Source organism: Notamacropus eugenii, chromosome 5 (assembly GCF_028372415.1).
Source record: "Notamacropus eugenii isolate mMacEug1 chromosome 5, mMacEug1.pri_v2, whole genome shotgun sequence".
In the NCBI taxonomy this organism is placed as follows: domain Eukaryota; kingdom Metazoa; phylum Chordata; class Mammalia; order Diprotodontia; family Macropodidae; genus Notamacropus; species Notamacropus eugenii.
In genome coordinates, this window is record NC_092876.1 from 304,916,817 (window position 1) to 304,943,066 (window position 26,250).

The 26,250-nt window shown below is 34.7% G+C and overlaps 1 long non-coding RNA gene across 1 annotated transcript in view; it reads right to left on the minus strand.

Annotated features, from left to right (window-relative positions):
* LOC140506282 (uncharacterized) overlaps positions 1-26,250 on the minus strand; it is a 94,927-nt gene that overhangs the window by 67,924 nt on the left and 753 nt on the right. The window contains exon 3 of the long non-coding RNA XR_011967848.1: positions 25,015-25,071. This is a non-coding gene — a long non-coding RNA (uncharacterized lncRNA). The remainder of the gene's footprint in view (positions 1-25,014; positions 25,072-26,250) is intronic.

Below are 26,250 nucleotides of genomic sequence, written 5' to 3' on the forward strand. Positions count from 1 at the left end.
TAGCAAGTGTCATCTTCCCTTATAGGGAGGTAAAAAATTTTGCCCAATTTGAGTCACAAGGTTTTCTTTTCCCCTATTTATCTTCTTATGCCTGCCTTGAGACCTGCATTTGGAGGTCAAATTTTCTATTGAATTCTGGCCTTTTTATCAGGAAGGTCTGGAAATCCCTTATTTCATTGAATGTCCATCTCCTTGCCTGAAATGTTATGCTGAACTTTGCTGGGTAGTTGATCCTTGCTTGTAGTCCCAGCTCCTTTGCCTTACAGAATATCATATTCCAATTACTTTTATCTTTTAATGTAGAAGCCGTAAGGTCCTGTGTGTTCCTGACTGTAGCTTCTCGATATTTCAATGGTTTCTTTCTGGCTGCCTGTAGGATTTTCTCCTTCACTTGTTACTTCTGGAATTTCGCAACAATATTTTTTGGTGTTTTTAATTTGGGATTCTTTTGGAGAGGTGAATGGTGGATTCTTTTGATGACTGTTTTGCCCTCTGGATATAGTACTTCTAGGCAGTATTCCTTGATGATTTCCTGGAAGATACTGTCCAGCCTCCTTTTAAAATCATAGCTTTGTCATAGGACAATAACTCCTAAATTTTTTCTCCTGGATCTATTTTCCCGGTCAGTTGTTTTACAATTAGACATTTTACATTTTCTTCTATCTTTTCATTCTTTAGATTTTGTTTGACTGATTCTTGATATCACATAGAATCATTAGCTTCTACTTGCCCAATTGTAAATTTAATCAAATTATTTTCTTCAGTCATCTTTTGCATCTCCTTTTCCATCTGTCCAATCATTCCTTTTAAAGAACTATTTTCTCCAGTTAGTTTCTGTACTTCCTTCTCCATTTGTTCAATTTTCCTTTTTAAAGAGTTGTTCTCTTCGGTGAATTCTTTTTTCATACTTTTAAAATTATTGGCCACTTTTTCTTTTTTTTCCTTCTGCTCTTTCAAAAATTCTCTTTGTGTATGCGAGCAGTTCATAGTCCCTTATGAAGTCTCATATGGGAGTATAGTCTCAATATTGACCTCTTTGGTATTTGCATTTTGGTCCTTGTCCCCATAGAAAGATTCTATGGTCTTTTCCTTCCTGCCTTGCTTCTTACTTATGATGATGACACTTTGTGTATTGTGGCTTCTGGTTCTTTCAGCTAGATGCTAAAGAATGTGGTGCTGAGCTGACTGGTGTGAGAAAACAGAGGTCAGGTGAATTCTTTCTTTTTGTGTTTCCCCAGATTAGCCCTAGAGATAGCTTGTTAAGTGGGGGCAGGGGTGGTCTGGTCATGGGAGATATCTTCAGCTGAGCTAGAACAAAGGTGATCCTTGCTGCTCTGGTGTCTTCCTATTTTCCCTGGAATTTTGAGGCACGCTTGGGGTCCTGGTGTTTGTGGTTGTGAGGCTCCATCCCTCTGGAGCTCTGAATCTTCTCCTGATTGACTGAAGTGGGGCTGTCTGGGACAGTTCCAGTCCTCTGCCACAGTAAGAAGAATGCTCTTTAGTGATTTCCTAACCTCACATGCTACAAGACTGTTTGCCCCTTCTGCTGATCCCAGTGATCCAGGATTTTTCTGGGAAAATATTTTATGGTTCTTTCAAGGTCAACAAGGGGAAAGGGAGAGAGCATTTACCAATCACTCTGTCATTTTGACTCCCAGAAGTTCAAGTAGGTGACTTACAGGCATTTAATCTAAGGGCTGATAGTCTCAGAAGCAGTTGCTCCTGATACCTGGGGCACTAGTGCTCTCACTTGCTCAGCTTCCCTGGACTACTGCCCTGGGCTGCTATTGTGTCATGCTGCTGTTGCTTCAGAACACCCCGGGGCTTTCCTGCTCATCCCAGGTACAGCCAGGACTTGTTGCACTGTGCACTGTATGCTCCCCCACCCCCATGGAACATAACCTTCCCATTGATCTTCCAGTCTATCTTGGTTTGTGAATCTGTCATAGTCTGTCTCCTATTGAATTCTGTACCCCCAAAATTTGGTCACATTCTCTTTTTAGAGGTATCTGAAGGAGTTTGCCTAAGAGCTTAGGTGAGTAGTTGCTCTCACTCCACCATCTTGGCCCTGTCTCCAACAATTTCTTTAAAGAGAATGACAACAATGACTTGATATATCCAAATTTATGGCATTCAGGCAAAGCAGCATTTAGGTCACTAAATGCATACACCAATAAAAGATGAAACCAGCAGATTGACTAATTGGGCATGCAAGAACTAGAAGACAGAACAAATTAAAATCCCTAATAAACATTAAATTTAGAATATGCATTTTTAAAAAATCTAAATAAAATTGAAAGTAAAAGAAAAATGTGAATTAATAAATTAAACTCAAAGTTGGTATTATGAAAAAATAATAAAAGATAAACTATTAGTACTATTAATTAATTTGACTAAAAACATAAAGTCAAAATCCAAATTTCCCATAATAAAATGCAATAAAATGCAAAATAAAATGGTAAATGCACCACCAATGCAGATGAAATTATGACAGTTAATTAAATTTTGTCCAAATACATGCTAGTAAAATGAACAATTTAATTAAAATGGATGAATATTTCCAAAATATAAATTTTCCAGATTAGCAGAAGAGAAAATAGAGTATTTAAATGACTCTCACTTTTAAAAAAAAATGAATGAACCATAAGTGAACTCCTAATAAAAAATCTGTAGTACCAAAGAATTTACCAATCAATTATACCAAACATTTAAAAAACAATTAAACTCCAAGCTGTATTTGAAAAAAAAAAAAAAGATAAAGGAGTTACATTAAATTCTTTTCATGAAATGACTATAGTTTTGATCCCTAAACCAGGGAGAGCATTAAAAAGAGAAAGAAAATGTAGATCAATTCACCTAATGCATATTGGTGCAAAAATTTCAAATACAGTACTAGATATGTTATGGCTAGCTAAGATTTATCCCAGGAAGTCAGGGTTGGTTCAATATTAGGAAAATTATAAGCATAACTGACACTATTGATAACAAAAACAACAATGAAAATAATATGATGATATCAATAGATGTGGAAAAAGTTTTTTTAAAAAAAGCAATCCCCATTCTTATGAAACATACACACATGCACACACACACACACACACACACATGAAAGAATAGGAATAAATGGAAACTCTCTTTAAATAGTAAGTAGTATCTGTCTAAAACCAAGAGTAAGCATTATCTTTAAGGAGATAAACTTGAAGAATTCCCAGCAATTTCAGGGGTGAAGCAAAAATGTCCATTGTCATCACTATTATTCAGTTTTGTATTAGAAATGCTAATTGATAACAGGTCAATAATATCAAGGGAATTGATACAAAACAATGTGAAGGAAGGTGTTTTACATGAACAGACCTCAATCTATATTACAAAGTTGTAATCATAAAAAAAACAATCTGGTATTGTCTAAGAAATAGAATAGCGGATCAGTGGAATAAATGAGGTATGTGATATACAGTAACAAATGACCATAGTAATCTAGTGTTTCATAAAGTGAAAGAACCAAGGTTTGGGGACAAAATCTCACTATTTGACCAAAATTGCTGAGAAAGCTGGAAAACAGCATGGCAGAAAGTAAATGTAAACCAACTTCTCACCTCATCAATCAAGATAAGGTCAAAACAGGCACATGGCTTATACAGAAAGGGTGATTCCTTAAGCAGATTTAGAGAGGATTTAATAGTTTGCCTATCAGATTTATGGATAAGGGAAATATCCTTATTACCAAATTCCAAATAACCTTATGACCAAACAAGAAATAGAGAGCATTAGATGACGTAAAATGTAAAATGGAGGATTTTGATTACATTAAATTTAAAAGATTTTGTACAAACAACACCAATGCAGCCAAGAAGGAAAAGTTGGTATTTTTATTTATTTATTAGTATATTTTGCAAAAAGTATCTCTGATTAATGTCTTCCTTCAAAAATATGTAGAGAACTGAGTCACATTTAGAAAATATCTAAGTAATTTACCAACTGATAAATGATCAAAGGATATGAGCAGGTAGTTTTCAGAAGAAGAAATCATAGTTATCTATAGTCATATAAAATGCTCTAAATTACTATTGATTTAAGAAATGCAGATTTAAATAACTCTGAAGTATCACCTTATATGACAGAAAAAAATGATAAATGTTGAAAGAGATGTGGAAAAATTGGAACACTACTATAATATTCTTGGAAATATGAACTGATCCAATCTTTTGAAGAATAATTTGTAACTATATCTAAAGGATTATAAAAATATGCATACTCTTTTATCCCATAATTCCAATACTATATCTATATCCCATTGATAAAAAATAAAAGGGATGGGAAAGACTTATTTGTAGAAAAATATTTATAGTGCTCTTTTTGTTGTGGCAAAGAACTGGAAACTGAGGGGATACCTATCAATTAGGGAATGGCTGAACAAGTTGTGGTGTATTATTGTGACAGAACATTACTGTGCTATAAAAATGATAAAAAAAAAAAAGATGCTTTCAGAAAGAGCTAGAAAGATTTATATGAACTGATTGTAATGAGAGTTAAATATATTCCCTGCCCACTAATAGGCCTCAGGAGGAGCCCATTAAAGGAAACTTGATTAGAGGAGGCTTATTTTGTAGAAAGGTTCACACCTTTTGTTAATTTATAATGAGGCACTGGGTCACAAGGATCATGATGCCCTCTGGATCTGAAAAGTATATATGTATACTCTGAAGTGAGGTTTTGCTTTGGGGGCTTAGTTTTTGGAAGAAGGTTCATGTACCAGATAAGACTCTGGGTAGCCATTAAGGAGCCCCCTAATTTTGAAAACCCAGATATTGGTTCTTCTCTCTCTGGTAACTAAAAATATATGTAATGATCAGTTGGTTGGATCTGTCTCTTGATCTGTGGTGTTTCTATTGCTTATGGTCAGACAGTTAGAAACCCTGTCTGTTGGTCTTTATTTCTCTGCTTGTATTTTCTCTGTTGGTAAATGTAATTAAAGAAGATTGTTGACTCCTTTTAAGTTGTTTTCTTTAGAAAACAGATCTAAGAACCAGTGCTAGCAGGCCATCCTGCATGTGCAAGGGTGTTTGCTGCTACACTGATGCAAAGTGAAAGAGAAGAACCAGAAAAATATTGTACATAACAGAAATTATGTTGTTCAATGATTGATCTTTTCTTCTTGAAATCATGCTGGTTCTTTGTAATCAGAACTTCCATTCCTAGAACTCTATCAGTCACCTCTTTATTGATTCATTATGAAATGTTCTTGAGAATCAAAGGAAAATACACTGAACTATAATGTGGAGAGTCCTTTGATCTTCTTCTCTTCTTCTCCTCCTCTTTCTTCTTCTTGTTCTTCTTCTTCACTACTGACATCCATAGAATGGTCTACATACACTCTCATGAAGTACAATTATTGTAGTTATTATTAACCCATTTTATACATGATGACACAAAGTAGAGAGGATTAAGTAAATTCCCTAGGATTACACAGCTCCTGAGTGTCTGAGACATTAAACTGGAAGTAGTGTTTGATTAAAATGAAGATGGAATGTGATGCCAGAGACAGTCATGTTGTACTTTCTGAGGACCTTTGTTGAAGTATTCTACACCCTCCCTCCTCCTTGAAGAAAAGAAAAAGCACAAAATCAGTAAGTAATAGGAAACTGGAAATAGAATGATGATGGATCAAAACAATTGGTGAAAGGTTGATGCTGCAGAGACACATGGAACTAAAGATGAGAGGAGAGTAAGGAGCTAAGGAACAAAAAAGATCAGTCACTCACTGTGGAAGAGTAAAGTCAGTCCTTTACTTTGCTTAAACACATATGACCTGTACAAATCTGATGGAAGAGAAAGAGAAAAAGGAGAAAGAAACTTCAACTCTTTACCAATGCCCAAGTTCAAGGAAGAATATTATAGGTGTGGAGTGAGTATTGTTCCTTTATTAATGAGTGTTTATTGGCTGTTTAATGAGCTTGTGATGAAATACTTTCTAGAAACTTTGTCTGAGATGATAGAATTTTCAAACTACTATTCTAAGCATACAACTGTGCCTGTGAAATATGGACACTGTGATGCACTAAAGCAATATAAGGAAATGGGAAGTTTTATGGTAGATCTATATTAATTAAACTTCAGCATATTACTAACAATGACTTGCAGTTAAGAGATAGGCCTGAACGACACCAGTAAGGACATATATGCCTGGTTAGGAGTTGGGCCAGGCACATAGCAAGAGTGACAGACAGTAGATGGATATTCTGAATGCCATGTTGGCACTCCTTAGATATTAAAAGAAAAGAGGCAGTTCTTCAATGAATTAGGTCAGTACATTAAAGAGGATTTATAGAAGTACATGGACAAGAATTAAACAGAATGATAAGTGCAGTTGTTAGGTGTATTGGTAGAGATAGGAACCACAAAATTGAGCTCATAGATTTATCAAATAGAATCTAGACATTATCATCTTAACAAGCTGATGTAGACTAAATGATCATTCTTTTTTAAAAGCATAAATATAGCCTCATTGTATGTCATAATCACAGTCCTTTCTTTATAAAGACAATTTCTGTTAGGGGAAAAACCAATTTTTACATTCTTTGTTTACATTCCTCTTCAACAATAAGCTTCTAGATCCTAAGATATGCATGAAATCATGTCTTTGATTTTGTACCTATCATCATTAGCTTAACAGGTACAGCTTGGTCAAACTACATATATACAACAGTTGCCTAGTGAATACTTTGCAATATCCTCATATCTGCCTATGCCTGTTGCATCCACAACTGTTTCCTATTAACATAATTTACAAATTTGGAGCTGCAGCTTTAAATGTCATCTATTTCAGTCCTTGCTATGATTTCAGCGTATTGAGTTACATCTCAATACCCCCCAATTCCTCTGAGCCTAGGATTTATACATTCATATTTGTAGTAGTGACTGACATACACTTTCCACTCCTCTTTCTCTGGCACAAGGAGATGTGGTCTGAGGTTTGAGGGCAGTTTTTCTTTATAGAATTCTATTTTTTAAAAAAAGAGCTTTGTAAATTGAAGCCGATTTGAAGTCATCAATTCCTCATTCAGTTACAAACATTTCAAATGGCATTTTTCTAAGTAACAACCAAATCTTTTTCTTTTTCTTTTCTTCCCTCTTTTCCAAAAGCTCTGAAGCCATCCTGAGAGGAGCATAAAGTACATTGGGGGTGAGGGGGAGGGTATATAATGGAGAATTTTGTTTTACATTCAGGCCGCGTTGGCCATGTTCAATGTTTTTATTTTTCCTCAGGAAGCAGCAGTAAATTAGTGTGTTGGTGACATTTCGGCGATCCCATCTTTGAATACAAGTCACACCACATATTGCATTATAAATACTGACTTGCTTTCAAGTCCCATGTGTGCCTCTCATGTAGAAAGGAACTAGACAGTGTAGTCATTATTCAACTTAATTTGCAATATTTATTACCCTTGGTGGATATGAATGTGTTAGTTACATTCACAATAAATGACCTCTGGGGTTCTGAGATATGTATTGTGTTCTAAAAAAACTTGTAAGAAGTAATTTTTTTTCATCCTTCTATAAGCTTTGTGTGGGTCTACATTTTACAGAGAAATCAATGTTTAATTGTGAATTAACGGGCTGAAATATTATGCAGAGGATATGATGCTGTAATGTCAGGGTTATTTTATACTTGGATACTGAAAAATTTCTTTTCTGGCTTATCTAGCACATAAAGATAGAGAGGGGAGTGGAGGAAAAAAATTATATCTCTTGTGGGCAATACTTATTTATTCTCCCTTCAACTTACTTTAGTTCTAACTTTGCTTTTCAGATCTCTCTTCTTCTTAGAGCAATTGCCTAAATTCACACAATTGGCAAATAGTAGGACACACTAAAATATTCCCATTTTTGATTCATTGCCTTGCCTGCCTCCCCCTAGACATTTCTGAGTACTTGCATGCATGATGCTCCAAATTCTGATCATTATATTTTTTTCAGTGACCATTGAAACCCCCATGACCCTTCCCTTCCATGACTACATCTACCTGATGAACTAATGATTTCTGTTGGTGCTTTACATGTTCCTTTCTCATATTGAATTGTTCATACAATGTCTAGAATAAACACTTAATAAATGTTTACAATCAAATAGAATAAATATGTAGGCAGATTTCATTTACCTGCATTGGGATGTATAGAAGAGACATACATCTATCTGTATGTATGTCTAATGAACAAGTAGTTATATAATGGATATACATAATACCTAGGTATATAATGTGTATATACGTATGCATGTGTGCATATATATGTGTGTGTATATATGTGTATATATATATATATGTACATATATATATATACTTATGCATGTGTGTGTATGATTGTGTAGATACCTATCTATTCAATTTAATACTTTTTATACAGATTCTATTATCCTGTGGACTTTAGAAGGGCAATGCAATGGGAGAAGAGATAAGTAGAATAAGAGAAATTTTCTCTCTCTCTCTCTCTCTCTCTCTCTCTCTCTCTCTCTCTCTCTCTCTCCCTCTCTCTCTCCCCCTCCGTCCTCCTTCGCTCTTTCCCTTCAAATATATGCATATATAAACATATATGTGTAGTATACATATCTATACTATATCTGCATATTTTATACATGCATATAGGCATATATGACTATGATTAATTGATGAAAGGATAGAAAATTATCTATGCATGTGATATATATTTGCATGCATACATATATGCATGCATGCATATATACATATACACATGTTGGGTAGTATTCTTTAATTTGCAGAGTATACCTTTCAAGAGACCTTCTTGAGTAAAGGATGGAATTATGATACAATATAGTAAGATATTCATGCTTTTCTAGTGGAGTCTAGCCAAAGAACAAAAGCATATAAAGTTAATTAAATCTCCATGTATTTCTTCACAACTGTTCGTAATCTGACCAAAGTAATATTTTATAAGTAGTAAATATGAAATATTTTATATCTCATATAAATATGAAATATTTATATCTTCTGAGGAAGGAGAGTTATGGGAAAGATCCAGTGTTGGAAATTTCTTGTTATCAAGGGAAGAAAAAAAAGCTAATCTCAATATTGTGTAGAAGTATAAAGGACACAATTTTGGGCTGTCATGTCATAAGACAAACGAGAATATCCAGAATAAAATGAGGACTACTGTGAATTCAATCTAGCAAGAACAAGGAAAAACCAAAGAGCTCTAATTATCAAAGAAAAACTAATGATAATTAGAAGAATTTATAGTATTATTCAAGCAGGAAATACGGATTGCCTAGTAGGAATTATGCAGAACTCATAATCCATAAGATATATATGGTTAGAAAAAGAATTAGAAGGGACATCAGAGGTTATAGGCTCAAACTGTACCAAAGCAGAATTAGCTTTTGCAATGTCACAGATGAATTCAGCCTCCACTAGAAGACCTACAGGAAAGAGGAGCAGCCCATTCAATCTTTGAATAGCTCTATTTTTTTTTTTTGTTTTCTTCTCTTATTAAAATAAGATTCCCTTCTCTTTAACTTTAACTCACCAGCTCTAGTTGTATATTCTTGCTGCAAATAAACAAAAATATAACCTGTTTCTCATATTTAAAAAATTGCGCACACACGCACACACACACAAACACATATGTACTTTTAATCCCTAGGTTAGTAATTAATTTATCCGAGAAGAGATAACATGATTGCCCTCCTTTGATTAAGTTTAATTTCTCATCAATGAACATTCTAAATTATGGTGCTCAGAACTAAATACAACACTTCAATATAATCAGGAGAGAGGATAGCAAGACTTTCATCTTCTTCATTTTTGATACCAGAATTTTATGAATTCATCCTAACATTTCATTAGCATTTTTTATGTGCATTCTCATTGTTTGTTCCCATAAACTGTGGAGTCCACTAAATCGTCCAAGCCTTTTCTCCCTTATGGCATACTTATGCAATTCAATTTTCAACTCAAATGTATGGTTTCCTATTTGCTTCTATTGCTTCTTATCTTACTAGATTTGGCCCATCACACTAGCCTGTTGAGATATTTATGGATACTTACACTCCCATCTATCATATTAGTTATACCTTCCAAGTTCATAGTATATGCATATTTCATAAAAGTGCTATTTATGACACCATTCAAATCACTGACCTAAGAAATGTTGAATGAGAATGTCAAAGACATATCCTTTGAATATTCTAGTAAATATTTTAATACAGGAATACATTGATGAATTCATCAACACCTTTTGTATCTTGCCATTCAACCTGCCCTAAATCCACTTAATTTCACTGATAATGACTTTGTGAAATGCTAGACTAAAATCTAGATATATTCTCATATTTTCTTCTCTCTCTCTCTCTCTCTCTCTCTCTCTCTCTCTCTCTCTCTCTCTGTCTCTCTCTCTCCCTCTCTCTCTCTGTCTCTCTCTCTCTTCCTCTTTCTCTCTCCATATATAAACAAATATATACATACAAATATACATACATATATGTATACACATACATACACACACGTATAAATCTATTTCCTCTATATCAACCACCCTATTCCCTATGCAATACTCTTTTTTTTTTGACTGGCAGTTAGATGGAAATATATGGGTGTTTAATTAATTTATTACACATACATATAAAATAAATATGTGAACATTTAATATATACATATAATACATATATCTGTATTTATTATATGTAAAATATAATAAATTAAAAACACACACATATATAGTTCCCTTTCACCTACCAGTTCAATAAAGAGAATATTTATTATCAGGAAACCTGGGTTCAGTTCTTCCTGCAGACCCTTAATAGCTGTGTGACCATGACTAAGTCCAAGTCCTTTCACCTCTCGAAGACTGTCTCCTCCTCTGTGAAAAAAATGATTTTAATACTTGAACTGCTTCTATTTGTTGTAAGAAATTTGCCTTGCAAACTTCAAAGTGGCAACAATTACTAATCCTATCAAAAAAGGTAACAAAGTTAGTCTGTAATAATTTATAATTATAACATTAATAATCTAAACCTAGAGAGGTAGCATGGCATAGTCAATAGAGAACTGATTTTGGAGACAAGAAGGCCTGATCACACAATATCTGTGTGACCATAGGCATGTCATGTAAGTTGTCTGTGCCCCATAAGCTCTCTAAGACTATAATGATACAGAAAAATTGGAGGTGTGCAATGGTAGAGGAAGTTTCCTCGTAGTATATTCCTATGAAATCAAATATTGGCTAAACAAAACAACAGCTTTTTCTATTTAAGAAAAAGAGATTTTCATAAAACCATGCTGACTGATTGCCATTTTTATGATGAAAAATTATCCCATTAATTTATATGTTCAAAAAATTTTCCATGTTAAATTAAAGGCATTTTTAATAAACAATTGACCTGTTTTACCTTTTTAGAAATTGAGACATCTGCCAATTTCCAGTCTGTTGGCCTGTAGTGCCTCTCCTATAGTCTATGATTTTTCAAAGATCATTGACATTTATTTGTCACTTCATATCAGCACATTGTTTTGAGACTTTGAAGAACAACTTCTTTGGGCCAGTGATGAACTCCTTGATAGCAGCTATCTTCCTACTCCTTTCCTTACTTTGGGGTTCAATTCTGTGTTACAATTTCCGTTCAGAGGCAGCTGATAACACAATGATTATAATACTGAATTTGGAGTCTGGAAGTCCTAAATTCAAATCTGACTTCAGACATTTCATTCTGTTTACATTAGCTGCCTCAATTGATTAATGAAACCTACATCACAGGGCTACTGTAAGGATCAAAGGAGAAAATACTTTTTAAAAGTACATAAATGATTGTTCTTTTCTCTTGAGTTCCTCATTTGCTTTATCCTTTCTAGTTCAAAGACCAATATCTCATCTATGAAATGAAAGGGTTGAAAGAGATGACTTCTGAGTTCACTCTAGTAGGTTTAAATTTACGATGCTATAATGCTGGGTCAAGAAAAGATACTAAAGAGGATTTCTGGTTCCAGGATCAAAGATGGTGGAGTGATTGGTAATTGCTACCTTCCTCCCCTAGCTGACCTTGAAGAAAGCAGAGAATATCTCCCTGGAAAAAACCCTGAAACAGTGGGAGCAGCAGAAATGGTAAATAGACACTTAGCACATGAGGCTAGGAAAATCCCTAAGGAGGGACCCTCTTGCTGTGGCTGAAGGGGACCAGTGCAGAACCAGAGCTGCCCCAGGCAGCCCCACCTCAGCAAACTGGGAGAAGGTCCTGAGCCCCACCCAGGTAAAGCCTGCAACCACCAACATCAGGAATTCAGGCATGCCTCAGTACCCAAAGGGAATAGGGAAGACACTAATACAGACAGGATCACCAAGCACTGAGCTTGTCTATGCTTTAGCTCAGCAGAGGAGACCCCTTGTGGCCAGATGGCCCATCCCCCACACTTAACTCAGCTAGCTCCAGGGTAACTCTAGGGAAAACCGAAAAGACCTCACCTGGCCTCTGCTTTCCAACACCAGCCAGCTCAGCACCAGGCAAGCTATAGCATTTTAGCTTCTAGCTGAAAGAACCAGAAGAGACAACACACAAATCCTCAAGTTTGGGGCACAACTGTGAGACAGAGCCCCCTATGCCCCAGAAGCAGAGATCTACTTAAAAGCCAGGGAAAATGTTATTATCATAAGTAAGAAGCAATTCAGAAAAGAAAAACCATAGAATCTTTCTATGAAGACAAGGACCAAAGCACAAACACCAAAGAGGTCAGCATTGAGACCACACTCTCATCTGAAACTTCAAAAGGGAATATGAACTGATCTGCAGCACAAAGAGTATTCTTAGAAGAGCTCAGGAAGGATTTTAAAAACCAAATTAGAGAAATAGAAGAAAACCTGACCAATGATTTTAAAATTATGAAAAAAGAAATCACAGAAGAGTTTAAAAAACAACTCTTCAAAAAGGAAAATTGGACAAATGGAAAAGGAAGTACAAAACCTAGCTGGAGAAAATAACTCCTTAAAATGAACAAATGGACAAATGGAAAAAGAGATGCAAAAGTTAACTGAAGAAAACAATTTGATAAAAATAAGAATCAAGCAAGTAGAAGCTAATGACTCTATGAGACATCAAAAATCACTCAAACAGAATCTAAAGAATGACAAGATAGAAGAAAATATAAAATATCTAATTGACAAAACAACTGACCTGGAAAATACATCAAGGAGAGAGAATCTAAGGATTATTGGTCTACCAGAAATCCATGATGAAAAAAAGAGCCTGAATAATGTCTTCCAATAAATCATCAAGAAAAATTGCTCATAAGTCCTAGATCAAGAGGACAAAATAGTCATTGAAAGAATTCACTTTTCACTTCCTGAAAGGGATCCCAAGCTAAAAACACCAAGGAATATTGTTGCCAAATTCCAAAACTATCAAGTGAAGGCGAAAATACTATAGGTAGCCAGAAAGAAACAATTCAGATATGTAGGAACTACAGTCAAGATCACACAGGACCTTGCAGCTTCTACATTAAAAGATTGAAGGAATTAAAATACAATATTCCATAAAGCAAAGGACCTGGGACTACAACCAAGGATTAATTATGCAGCAAAGCTGAGTATAATATTTGAGGGAAGGAGATGGACATACAATGAAATAAAGAGAAGGACATCCAATGAAAAGGCCAGAACTCAACAGAAAATTAGATCTTCAAACATAGGTCTAAAGAGAGGCACAAACAGATAACAGGGTAAAAAAAAAAAAAAAGCAGCAAAAAACTTACTACTCAATATGGGCAAACTATTAACATCCCTATGAGGGAAGATGATACTTGCTAATCTTGAGAATTGTATATTTATTATGACATATAAAAGGGTTATCCAGAAATAGAGGGAGCATAATAAAGTCAATGATGTCATGGTAAAAATTTGATTTAAGAATGTGAAGGAATTGTAATGGGAGATGTGAAAAAAAGGAGTCAGAAAAAGGTAAATTACATCACAGGAAGAGGCACAAAAATGTATTACAGTAGCAGGAAAGAGGGTAGGGAGATGAGCATTGTTTGAGAGTTACTGTCATCTGACTGGGTTCAAGGAGGGAACAACAAACTCAGTTAAGTATAGAAACCCAACTAGCTCTATAGGCAGTAGGAGTGGAAGAGGAAATGGAAAGGGCAGGAAGTCTAAAAGGGAGGGAAGAAGTAGTAAGGGAAAAGAGGATTAAAAAGGAGGGGTTTGAAAAAAGGGAGGAAAGACTGAGGGAGACAGTGGTCAAAAAGTAAAACTTTGTTATGGAAGGGAAGGGAGAAGGGAGAACTAAAAGCATAAATGGTGGGAAAGTGGATGGAGGGAAAGGCACAGATAGTAATCATAACAGTGAATGTGAATAGGAAGAACTTTTGCATTAAACAGATACGGAGAGCAGAATGGATGAAAAACCACAATCCAACAGTATATTGTTTACAAGAAACACATTTTAAACAGGGGCATACACACAGGGTAAAGGTAAAAGGTTGGAGCTGAATATATTATGCTTCATTTGATGTAAGAAAAGCAAGCATTGCAATTCTAATCTCAGATAAAGTAAAAGCAGAAATAGATGTAATCAAAAGAGATAAGGAAGGAAACTATACCATACTAAAAGGCACTATAGACAAAGAAGCAATTTCATTACTAAACATATATGCTCCAATTTCATTACTAAACATACATTCTTAGAGGAGAATTAAGGGAGTTAGAGGAAAAAAATATTCAGCAAAACTATACTTGTAGGGGAACCTCAACTTTACCCTCTCTGAACTTCATAAATCTAACCTCAAAATAAACAAGAAAGCAGTTAAGGAGGTGAATAAAACTCTGAATAAGGTATACATGATAGATCTCTGGAGAAAACTGAGTGGTGACAGAAAGTAAAATGCCTTTTTCTCAGCAGTACACAGCACATATACAAAAAATTACCATGTCCTAGGGCATAAAAGCCTTCCAAGCCAGTGAAGAAGGCACAGATAGTTAACGCACTCTTCTCAGAAATTGCATGTAATAAAATGCCATGGAAAGATAAATCAAAAATTAACTGGAAACAAAAATCTAATTATAAAGAATGAGTGAGTTAAACAAAAAATCACAGAAATTATCAATAGCTTCATTCAAAAGAATGACAATAACGAGACAATCTACCAAATCTTATGGGATACTGTAAAAGCAGTTCTTAGGGGAAGTTAAATATCTTTGAATGCCTACATGAATAAAATAGAGAAAGAGGAGATAAATGACTTACTTAAGCATACATCTGAAAAAGCTAGAAAAAGAACAATTTGAAAATCCCCAAGTAAATACCACGTTAAAAATACTAAAAACCAAAGGGCAATTAATAAAATTAAAATTAAGAAAACTATTGAACTAATAATTAAAACTAAGATTTGATTTTATGAAAAACAAAACAACAAAATTGATAAACCTGTGGTAAAATTGATTTAAAAAAGAAAGAAGAAAGCCAAATTACCAATATCAAAAATGAAAAGGGTGAACTACCCTCCAATGATGAGGAAATTAAAACAAAAACTAGAAATTACTTTGCCCAACTACATAAATTCCACAATCCAAATGAAAAGGATGATTGTTTCAAAAAATATAAATTGCCCAGATTAACAGAAGAGGAAGTTGAGTGGTTAAATAACTCTGTCTCAGAAAATTATATAGAAGAAGCCATCAATGAAATCCCTAGGATAAAATTTCCAGGACCAGATGGATTTACAAGTAAATTCTATCAAACTTTTAAAGATCAGTTAATTCTAACACTATGTAGACTATTTTTGAAAATTGCAGAAGAAAGAGTCCTACCAAATTCTTTTTAGGATACAAATATTGTTTCGATACCTAAACCAGGAATAGACAAAACAGAGAAAGAAAATTATAGACCAATTTCTCTAATGAATATAGATGCAAAAATTTTAAATAAGCTATTACCAAAAAGAATACAGTAATTTATTACAAGAGTAATATGTTATGATAAGGTAGGATTTATACCAGAAATGCAGGGCTGGTTGAATATTAGAAAAATTATTAGCATTATTGATCAGATCAACAACACAATTAACAGAAACCATGTAATTATTTCTATAGATGCAGAAAAACTTTTTTGAGGAAATACAGCATCTATTCCTATTGTAAACACCGAAAGGCATAAGAATAATATATAATATAATAATATGTATTATATGTGTATGTAATCTATAATATATATAATAATAGGAACTTTCCATAAAATAATAATCAGTATTTTCCTAAAACCATCAGTAAGCATTATATGCAATGGGGACAAGCTAGATGCATTTCCAATAAGAGCAGGGGTGAAACAAGGATGTCCATTATCACCACTATTATTCAATATGGCATTAGAAATGCTAGCTGTAGCAATAAGAAAAGAAAAAGAAATTAAGGGAATTAGAATAGGCAAAGAAGAAACTAAGTTATCACTCTTTGTAGATGACATGATGATATATTTAGACAATTCCAGAGAATCAAGTAAAAAACTACTTGAAGTAATGAACAACTTTGGCAAAGTTGCAGGTTACAAAATAAACTCAGATAAATCATTTGCATTTCTATATATTATTAACAAAGCCCAACAAGAGACAGAAAGAGAAATCCTGTTTAAAGTCACAGTAGGCACTATAAAATATCTGGGAGTCTACATATCAAAACAAACCAAGGGACTATATGAACACAATTACAGAACACTTTTCGCACAAATAAAGTGAGATCTAACTAAGTGGAAAAACATCAGTTGCTTGTAGGTAGGCTGAGCTAATATAATAAAAATGACAATTCTACCTAAATCAATATGCTTATTCAGTGCCATATGAATCAAGCTACCAGGGGAGGCACCAAAATGGCGGAGTAGAAAGATACACATATGCTAGCTCCAAACTCACAGCCCATAAAATATCTGCAAAGAAGAACTCCCAACAAATTCTGGAGCAGTGGAAGCCACAGAACAATGGAGCGGAGATTTCTCTTCCAGAGAGCCCTGAAAACAGACACTAAAGGTCCGTCACTCACTGGCCCCAGAGTGGAGTCCAGCCCTACTTTGCAGCTCGGCACCAAGAGGAGCAGATCTGAGCAGGCTTCAGGGACAGAATCTCCAGCAGTCCCACAGGTACCTCCACCCACAGGCGCCAGAGGTGAGTGAGTCTCTTTGGCTTGCTGAGAGGGGAGCAGGGTGTCTTCATGGCTCGGGCCCCCTTGGGAGGCAGCAGCGGAGGCAGCAGTGGACAAGGGCTCCCAAAGCAGGCGGGAGCTCAGATTCATTGTTGAAGGTCTCCACATAAACCCCCTGAGGGAACTGAGCTCCATGTGGTGGCCCTGCCCCCACCTGAGCACCTGAACTTAATCTCACACTGAATAGCAGCCCTGCCCCCGCCCAAAGCCCTGAGGCTGGGAAGCAGCATTTGAATCTCAGACCCCAAGTCCTGGCTGGGCAGATCTGGAGGCAAGGTGGGTGTGGAAAGAAAACTCAGAAGTCAAGTCACTGGCTGGGAAAATGCCCAGAAAAGGGGGAAAAAAATAAGACCATAGAAGGTTACTTTTTTGGTGAACAGATATCTCCTCCCTTCCTTTCAGATGAGGAAGAACATGGCTTACCATCAGGGAAAGACACAGAAGTCAAGGCTTCTGTATCCCATACATCCAGAATAAATATTCAATGGGCTCAGACCATGGAAGAGCTCAAAAAAGATTTTGAAAATCAACTTAGAGAGGTGGAGGAAAAACTGGGAAGAGAAATGAGAGACCAAGAAAAGCATGTAAAGCAGGTCAACACCTTGCTAAAGGAAACCCCAAAAAATGCTGAAGAAAATAACACCTTGAAAAGTAAGCTAACTCAATTGACAAAAGAGGTTTAAAAAGCCAATGAGGAGAAGAATGCTTTAAAAAGCAGAATTAGACAAATGGAAAAGGAGATTCAAAAGCTCAATGAAGAAAACAGTTCTTTAAAAATTAGAATGGAACAGATGGAGGCTAATGACTTTATGAGAAACCAAGAAATCACAAAACAAAACCAAAAGAATGAAAAAAATGGAAGACAATGTGAAATATCTTATTGGAAAAACAACTGACCTGGAAAATAGATACAGGAGAGACAATTTAAAAATTATGGGACTACCTGAAAGCCATGATCAGAAAAAGAGCCTAGACATCATTTTTCATGAAATTATCAAGGAAAACTGCCCTGAGATTCTAGAACCAGAGGGCAAAATAAGTATTCAAGGAATCCACAGATCACAGCCTAAAAGAGATCCAAAAAGAGAAACTCCTATGAATCAAGCTACCAGATATTTATCCTCTAGAGCTAGAAAAAATAATATCAAAATTCGTCTGGCAGAACAAAAGATCCAAAATATCAAGGGAACTAATGAAAAGAAATGCTAGGAAAGGTGCCCTAGCCCTACCAGATCTCAAATTGTATTATAAAGCAACGATCATCAAAACAGGCTAGGTACTCAAGACACAGTAGTGAATGAATATAGCAATCTACTATCTGATAAACCCAAGGACCCCAGCTTCTGGGATAAGAACTAACTGTCTGACAAAAATTTCTGGGAAAACATGATAACAGTGTGGCAGAAACTGGGCATAGATCAATGCCTGACACCGTACAAAAGAATGAAATCCAAATGGATACATGATGTAGGTGTAAAGACTGATACTAAAAAAAATTAGGGGAGCAAGGAATAGTGTGTTTGTCAGATTTATGAAGAATGGAGAAATTTATGACCAAACAAGAAATAGAGAACATTATGAAGTGCAAAATGGATAATTTTATTACATTAAATTGAAAAGTCTTTGCACAAACAAATCCAATACAACCAAGACTGAGAGAGAAGAAGAAAACTTGGAAAGAATTTTTGCACCTAGTGTCTACGTTAAAGGCCTCATTTCTAAAATATATAGAGAAATGAGTCAAATGTACAAGAATACAAGTCATTCCCCAATTGATAAATGGTCAAAGGATATGAACAGGCAGTTTTCAGAGGAAGAAATAAAGCTATCTATAATGATACAAAAAATACTCTAAATCAGTATTGATTAGAGAAAGGTGAATCAAAACAACTCTGAGGTACCACATCACGCCTATCAGATTGGCTAACATGACAAAATAGGAAAATGATAAATGTTGGAGAAGATGTGGGAGAGCTGGACCACTAATTCTTTGTTGGTGGAGCTGTGAGCTTGATCTAACTATTCTGGAGAGCAATTTGGAGCTATGTCCAAAGGGCAACAAAAATGTGCATACCCTTTGACCCAGCAATATCACTTCTGGGACTCTATCCCAAAGAAATCATAGAAATGGGAAAGAGTCCCACATGTATAAAAATATTTATAACAGTTCTCTTTGTGCAAGAGAGTTGGTTGTGGTGGCCAAAAACTGTAAATCAAGGGGATGCCAATTAATTGGGGAATGACTGAAGAAGCTGTGGTATACGAATGTAATGGAATACTATTGTGCTATAAGAAACAATGAACAGGGAGACTTCAGAGAAGCCTGAAAGACTTATATGAACTGATACTGAGAGAACGTAGCAGAACCAGGAGAACTTTGTACACAGCAACAACCACAGTGTGGGAGGAATTTTTCTGGTAGACTTAGTACTTCATTGAAAATGCATGTACTTAAAAAATTTCCAATGGACTCTTGAGGCAAAACACCTTCCACATTCTGAGAAAGAACTATGGAATTGGATAACAGATAGCAACAGACCATTTTCTTTAGCATTATGTTTTGTTTTATGGTTTTTCTCATTCATTTAAATTCTTCTATACAACATGTATTTAATAGGAATGTATGTGTAGGACCTATATAAGTTTGTACACCATCTCAGGAAGATAGTGGGGAGGGAGCGGGTATGAAGGAGGAGGGGAAAAAATTCTAAGATATGTGAAAGTGAATGTTGAACACTGAAAATAAATAAAATAATTTAAAAAAAGAAAATATACTAAAAGTAGCATATAACTTGCTTTATGTTTGTATTCAGTTAAAATGTGGAGGAATAATGTGAGGAGAATGACTCAAAAATCATTACAGGAGCACACACTTGGTTCAGGGATTACTCACTCTCTGTGGGACAGCAATAGCAAGGAGTAACCTTGAGTAATGAAGTTTCACAAAGTACCTAGGGAATTAGAGTAATAAATTGTAGATTAACACTAACAATGCCAGGACTGTTGCAACAAAAGTATTAGTATTACTCAGTCTAGAAGTATTTCTCTAATGGATTAAGAAGCTCTCTTTAAGGAATTTTAGGAGTCAGAGTTAAAATTATAATTCTACCATTTCCAGGATATGTACATATCCTGTTATATCAAGGTTATTACTGACATAAGGACAATTTCATGAGAGAACCATGTGTCCCTTGGCAAACCAGAACTGCCTGGGAACATCTATTATACCCTGCCATGTTGAGGAGAGACAGTTGTCTTCCAAAAGACAATATCTACATTATTTTCCATCTTTGTAGATAAAAAGTATTTCATTTCTTTGTGTCTCCATTATAAAACACATAAAAGTCTTGGTGTATGATATATGTTTATAACATCAGTTCTTTAGAATTGAAATAAGCTGACAGCTAGGTGATAGTGGCCAAGTAACGGGTTCATAAAGCGTAAATGACCTAAGATCATAAATCTAGATTTGTGGATGTCCACCTTTATTTTATTGATGAAGAAACTGAGGACCAAACAAGTTAAGTGACCTGCCTAATGTCACATAGGTAAATAGGTAATATGTGACAGAACCAAGATTTGAATTCAAGTCTTCTGATATGACTCCAAGTTCAGTACACAGAGGTAGCACATTAGAGACCATTGTTTGAATTCAGGTCCTGTGATTTCATACCAAAGTCAACCCACCCACATTACCATTCTTTCTGCTGCACCATATTGCATCCAAAAATTATCCAGGCCTTAGCAGTGAATTCAGTACAACCTAGTTACATTCAATTATCCTTCCTCCATCCTCTATTTACTCTTAATTAAGATATGCATCAGAGCTCTAGGAGTTCACTCTATAATATATGACACTGAAGTTAAATTCCTGATGTGACAAGTTGCTAAATGGTAAATGAGTTCCCAAGGGAACTTTGGAATTCCCTTCTCTGGAGGTCAATGAGAATAGAATAGGTTATCACCTGTCCAGGAATATTTAGGGGTGGATCAGCTTGAAGGAAAGGGAATAGAGTTGGTGATCTATCAAGGTCTGCAGTAGCTTCCTATCTCTGTGAATATTGACATCCATGTTATCAATCAATCTTTCCTAGTTTCCTCTGCTCTCTCTCTCTCCCCCTCCCTCCTTCTCTCCCCCCGCCCCTTCTCTCTCCCTCCCCCACTCACAAAACTTAATCTTAGCAACTTCTCATTCATCAAATAGGTACTTCTAAGGGAATGGGGGGGCAAGATTTTTGATTCTATAAGTCAGTCCTTTTCAAAAGGCAATTATCTTTTATTCTTTTCTTATTTTAAAGTGGGAATTGATTCCTTTGGAAGTTTATGCTGAAGTGATATCCCCATGAAACTATTCAAATGTTCCCTTTCATGATTCTCTCAGTACTGAAAGTGAAATAACGAGTTTGCTTACTTTGGAATCTTTAGATCAAGGAGGGTTGGAGACACAACTATAAAGAAATAATGCATATCTTCATCACCTTCCCACCTCCTGCTTTCTATTCCTTCTATCCCTAAAAATGAGTATCATCATGGTTCGTACTCTCTGGCTATCCGATATACCACCTCCACCCATGTTTCCTCACTGCAAATGTTCTTTTCCCACTCTCAGAATTTATTGATTTCACCAAAGGATCTCTTCTTTGATCGGGCTCATGTAATGAAGTGAACATATAATCTAATGTGTTAGTCTTTTCCCACAACCCTGGAATTTGAAACAAGGGTATTCAATCAGTCAATTCATAAACATTTAACATATGCCTATTATGCACTGGGTCCTGTGCTAGGAATAAAAAAGATAAAATTGATCTATCTGAAAAAGCCAAGATGAAAGAGAAATAGAAAGAAGTACAAGCCAATATCTCTCCCACAACTACTTCATAAAGATCTAGGAAAGACTTAAAATTAAGTGCTGATTTAGAAATTCAAAGGAAAGAAAATCTCAGCGAGTCATTTCTTCAACCCAGCTCAGCATAGGGAGGAAAACAGAGCAGTCTAAAGATATATGGGATGAAGTCTGGCCAAGAATGACCATGCACATTTTTAGGTACAAAGACTGAATGAGGACTTGTCTTCATTTGTACACCAGGATAAGAAGAGGACACAGATCAAGCACATAGGGAGTTTATCTTGTGAAGAGAACAAGAGCAGGCAATAATTTTGCTCATAGTCAAGTGCTAGGTCACAGATGCAGTGTGAACTGAGGAGGGGATCTATTTGGTTGTCCAGGGAAGGAGACCAGGTCACAATTCAGAAAAACAAATCTAACAAAAATAATTTTTATGGTGAAATGGATACTCAAAATATAAATCCAGCATAAGTGAATAAATCCATATATACTAGCAAAGGTTTAAATAAAACTACTTTTACATAAGTTCACATAGAATTACAACAGAAAAAAACACAGATCAAATAACAAATAATAGAAAAAATAAATAATTTCATTAAAGGAAATGAAAACAATGACATAACTTCAAAATTCATGGAATGTAGCTACAGTAGTATTTGGGGAAACACTTATGGCTCTAAACACATTAATAGATTAGAGAAAAAGAAGATTAATAAATTGGACAATAGAAAAGAAAAATAAATTTCAGGAATTAGAATAGGCAATGAAGAAACAAATCTAGTAGTCTTTGCAGATGATATGATGGTATTTTTGGAGAATCCTAGAGAATCAACTACCAAACTAGTTGAAATAATTAACAGGTTTAGCAAAGTTGCAGCCTATAAAATAAATCCCAAAAAATTATCAGCATTTCTGTATATTACTAACAATATTCAGTAGCAACATATATAAAGCAAAATTCCACTTAAAATAACTGCAGACAATATACAGTTTTTAAGAGTGTACCTGATGAAACAAACCCAGGAACTATATAAACTCAATTATAAAACACTTTTCAAACAAATAAAATCATATATAAACAATTGGGAAAAGTGTAATTGCTTATGTGTAGGCTTAGCAAATACAATAAAAATGACAATACTGCCTTCAGTAATTTACTTATTCAATGCCATACCAATCAAACTAGCAAAAATAGTTTATAGAGCTATAAAAAACAATAACGAGATTCATCTGAAAGAACAAAAGTTCAGAATATTAAGGGAATCAGTGCAAAATAATGTGAAGAAAGGTAGCTTAGCAGAACCAGATCTCAAATTATATTACATAGTAATGATTAATAAGACAATTTTTATTGGCTAAGAAATAGAGTGGTAGATCAGTAGAATGGATTAGCTATACAATATAAGTAGCACATTACCATAGTAAAAATATAGTCTTTGATATATGCAAAGGTCCAAAATTATGGGACAAAAACTCACAATTTTACAAAAACTACTGGGAAAATTAAAAAGTAGTTTAGCAAAAACTAGATATAGATCCAAAACTTGCATGACATACCAAGATAAGGTTAAAATGGTACATGATTTATACATAAAATGTGACATTGTAAGCAAATTAGAGAAGCATGGAATAGTTTACCCATCAGATCTATGAAGAAGGGGAAAAATGTTACCAAAAAATGGATGCAGGCATTATAGGATGCTAAGTGGATAATTTTGATTACATTAAGATAAAAGGTATTTGCAGAAAGAAAATCAAGGCAGCCAAAATTAAAAGAAAAGAAGAAAACTGGGAAGTTTTGTTTACAATTTCTCTGATAAACACAATATTTCTCAAATATATAGAGAGTCAAAGTTATCAGAATATGAGTCACTGCCAAATTTGATAAGTGATCAAAGGACATGAATGGGTAAAGAAATCAAAGATACCTATATTCACGTGGAAAAATGTTCCAAATCACTATTGATTAGAGAAATAAAAACAACCCTAAGTACCACCTCACCCCTATCATATTGGTAATATGACAGAAAAGGAAAATGATGAATGTGGGAGGGGCTGTGTGAAATTAGGGGCACTAATACACTGTTAATGGAGTTGTGAACTGATTCAACAATTCTGGAGAGCAATTTGGAACAATTCCAAAAGGGCTATCACACTATGCATAACTTTTGACCTAGCAATATCACTACTAGGTTTATATCCCAAAGTAGAAGAGAAAAGGACCTATATGTATAAAAAAAATTTATAATAGCTCTTTTTGTAGTAGCAAAGAATTGGAAAATGAGGGGATGACCATCTATTGGGGAACAGCTAAACAAATTGTGGCATATAATTGTAATAGAATACTCTTGTTCTATAAGAATGATGACCAAGATGCTTTTAGAAAAACCCGGAAAGACTTGAAAGATTTACACCAACTGATCCAAAGTGAAGTGAGCAAAACCAGAATGTTATACACAAAATTGCATGGTGATCAACTGTTAATGACTTAGGTATTCCCAGCAATACAACGATCCAAGAGAATTTTGAAGGCTTTATCATGAAAAATGCTATTGACCTGCAGAGAAAAGTGATGGAATCTGAATATAGATCAAAGCATACTTCTTAAAACTTCTTTTTCTTGTCATTAAGGGGATAGTTTATGCTTTGCTTTGTTTTGTTTTGCAGCGTGGTTAATATGGAAATATGTTTTGCATGACTACAAATATGTAACATATAACAAATTGCTTGCCTTTTCAGGGAGAGCAGAGGAGAGTTTGGAAATCAAAATTTTCAAAAAAAAAATGAATGTTAAAATTTGTTTTTACATGTAATTGGGAAAAATAAAATATTTAAAAATAAGAAAAGAAGCAAGAATTTATTTTACACGATTTTGTAAATAAATAGATTTCTATAGAAAGAATTGTTTAAAAAATGAGTGTTAGGGGAGAAATAATTTGAAATAGAAGAACAGCTTAGTACAAAATATACAACCATCTTACCCGAGAGATAGAATTCTTGAAAATTAGAATGGGTCCAAAAAACCCTTAAAATCTCCACTGGATAAAAAAAGCAAACAAAACAAAACATTAAATCTAAGTCAAAAGTTAGAGGAAATAAATGAAATTATAATATATTGCATATCCAAAAACAAAGAACTATTGACCTTCAAAAGAGTTAAGGAGAAACTATTTAAGAATCATTAGATTGCCCAAAAGCTATGACCAAAAATGAGGTCAAACATTGTATTTCATTAAATCATAAAATCAAGCAACCAAGACCCTTTAGAATCAGAGGGCAAAGTGAAAATTTTACTAGTCACCTCTGAAAGGAAAGACAAAATGTAAATATCCAGAAACAAAATAACTGGGGCAGCTAAATCGTGTAGTCAATAGGGCAACAGACCTGGAGTCAGGAGGACTGGAATTTAAATCTGGCCTCAGATATTTACTACCATTGTAACCCTGGGAAGGCATTTAATCCCAATTGAGAGAGAGAGAGAGAGAGAGAGAGAGAGAGAGAGAGAGAGAGAGACAGAGACAGAGACAGAGACAGAGACAGAGACAGAAAGAGACAGAGAGAGAGAGAGAGAAAGGGGGAGAAAGGGAGAGAAAGGGGGAGAAAAAGAGTATAGTCAAAATTTAGAATTTCTGGGTCATAGAAAAAATAATGAAAGAAGTCAGAAAGAAAGAATTTAACTGCTTAGGAGTCACATTTACTATTGCACAAGATTTACCAGCTGTGATTTTAAGGGGAACAGAGAGCTTGACATATTATATTACAGAAGGCAAAAGCTATGGGCTTAAAACCAAGAACAAGACAACCACAAAAAATTGAGTATAATTCTGAAGGGGGTAAATAGGATATTTATTGAAAAAAGGTAACCAAGCATTCTAGATATAAATAGAATTAGAAAAGAATAATAGAAAATAGAATAGAATAAATAAAATTGGGTAGAAACTCTGAAATACCAATATCGAAGGCAAGAAAAACATAAAAAAAATATAGTCCAACAATCATAAGGATCAACTGTTTACATTCTAATATTGGGAAATTATATGTCTGTGAAGAATTTTATCTTCAGATAAAATTGCCTTTTCAGGGAGAGCAGAGGAGAGTTTGGAAATCAAAATTTTCAAAAAAAAAATGAATGTTAAAATTTGTTTTTACATGTAATTGGGGAAAATAAAATATTTAAAAATATGAAAAGAAGAAAGGATTTATTCTTGGGAACATAG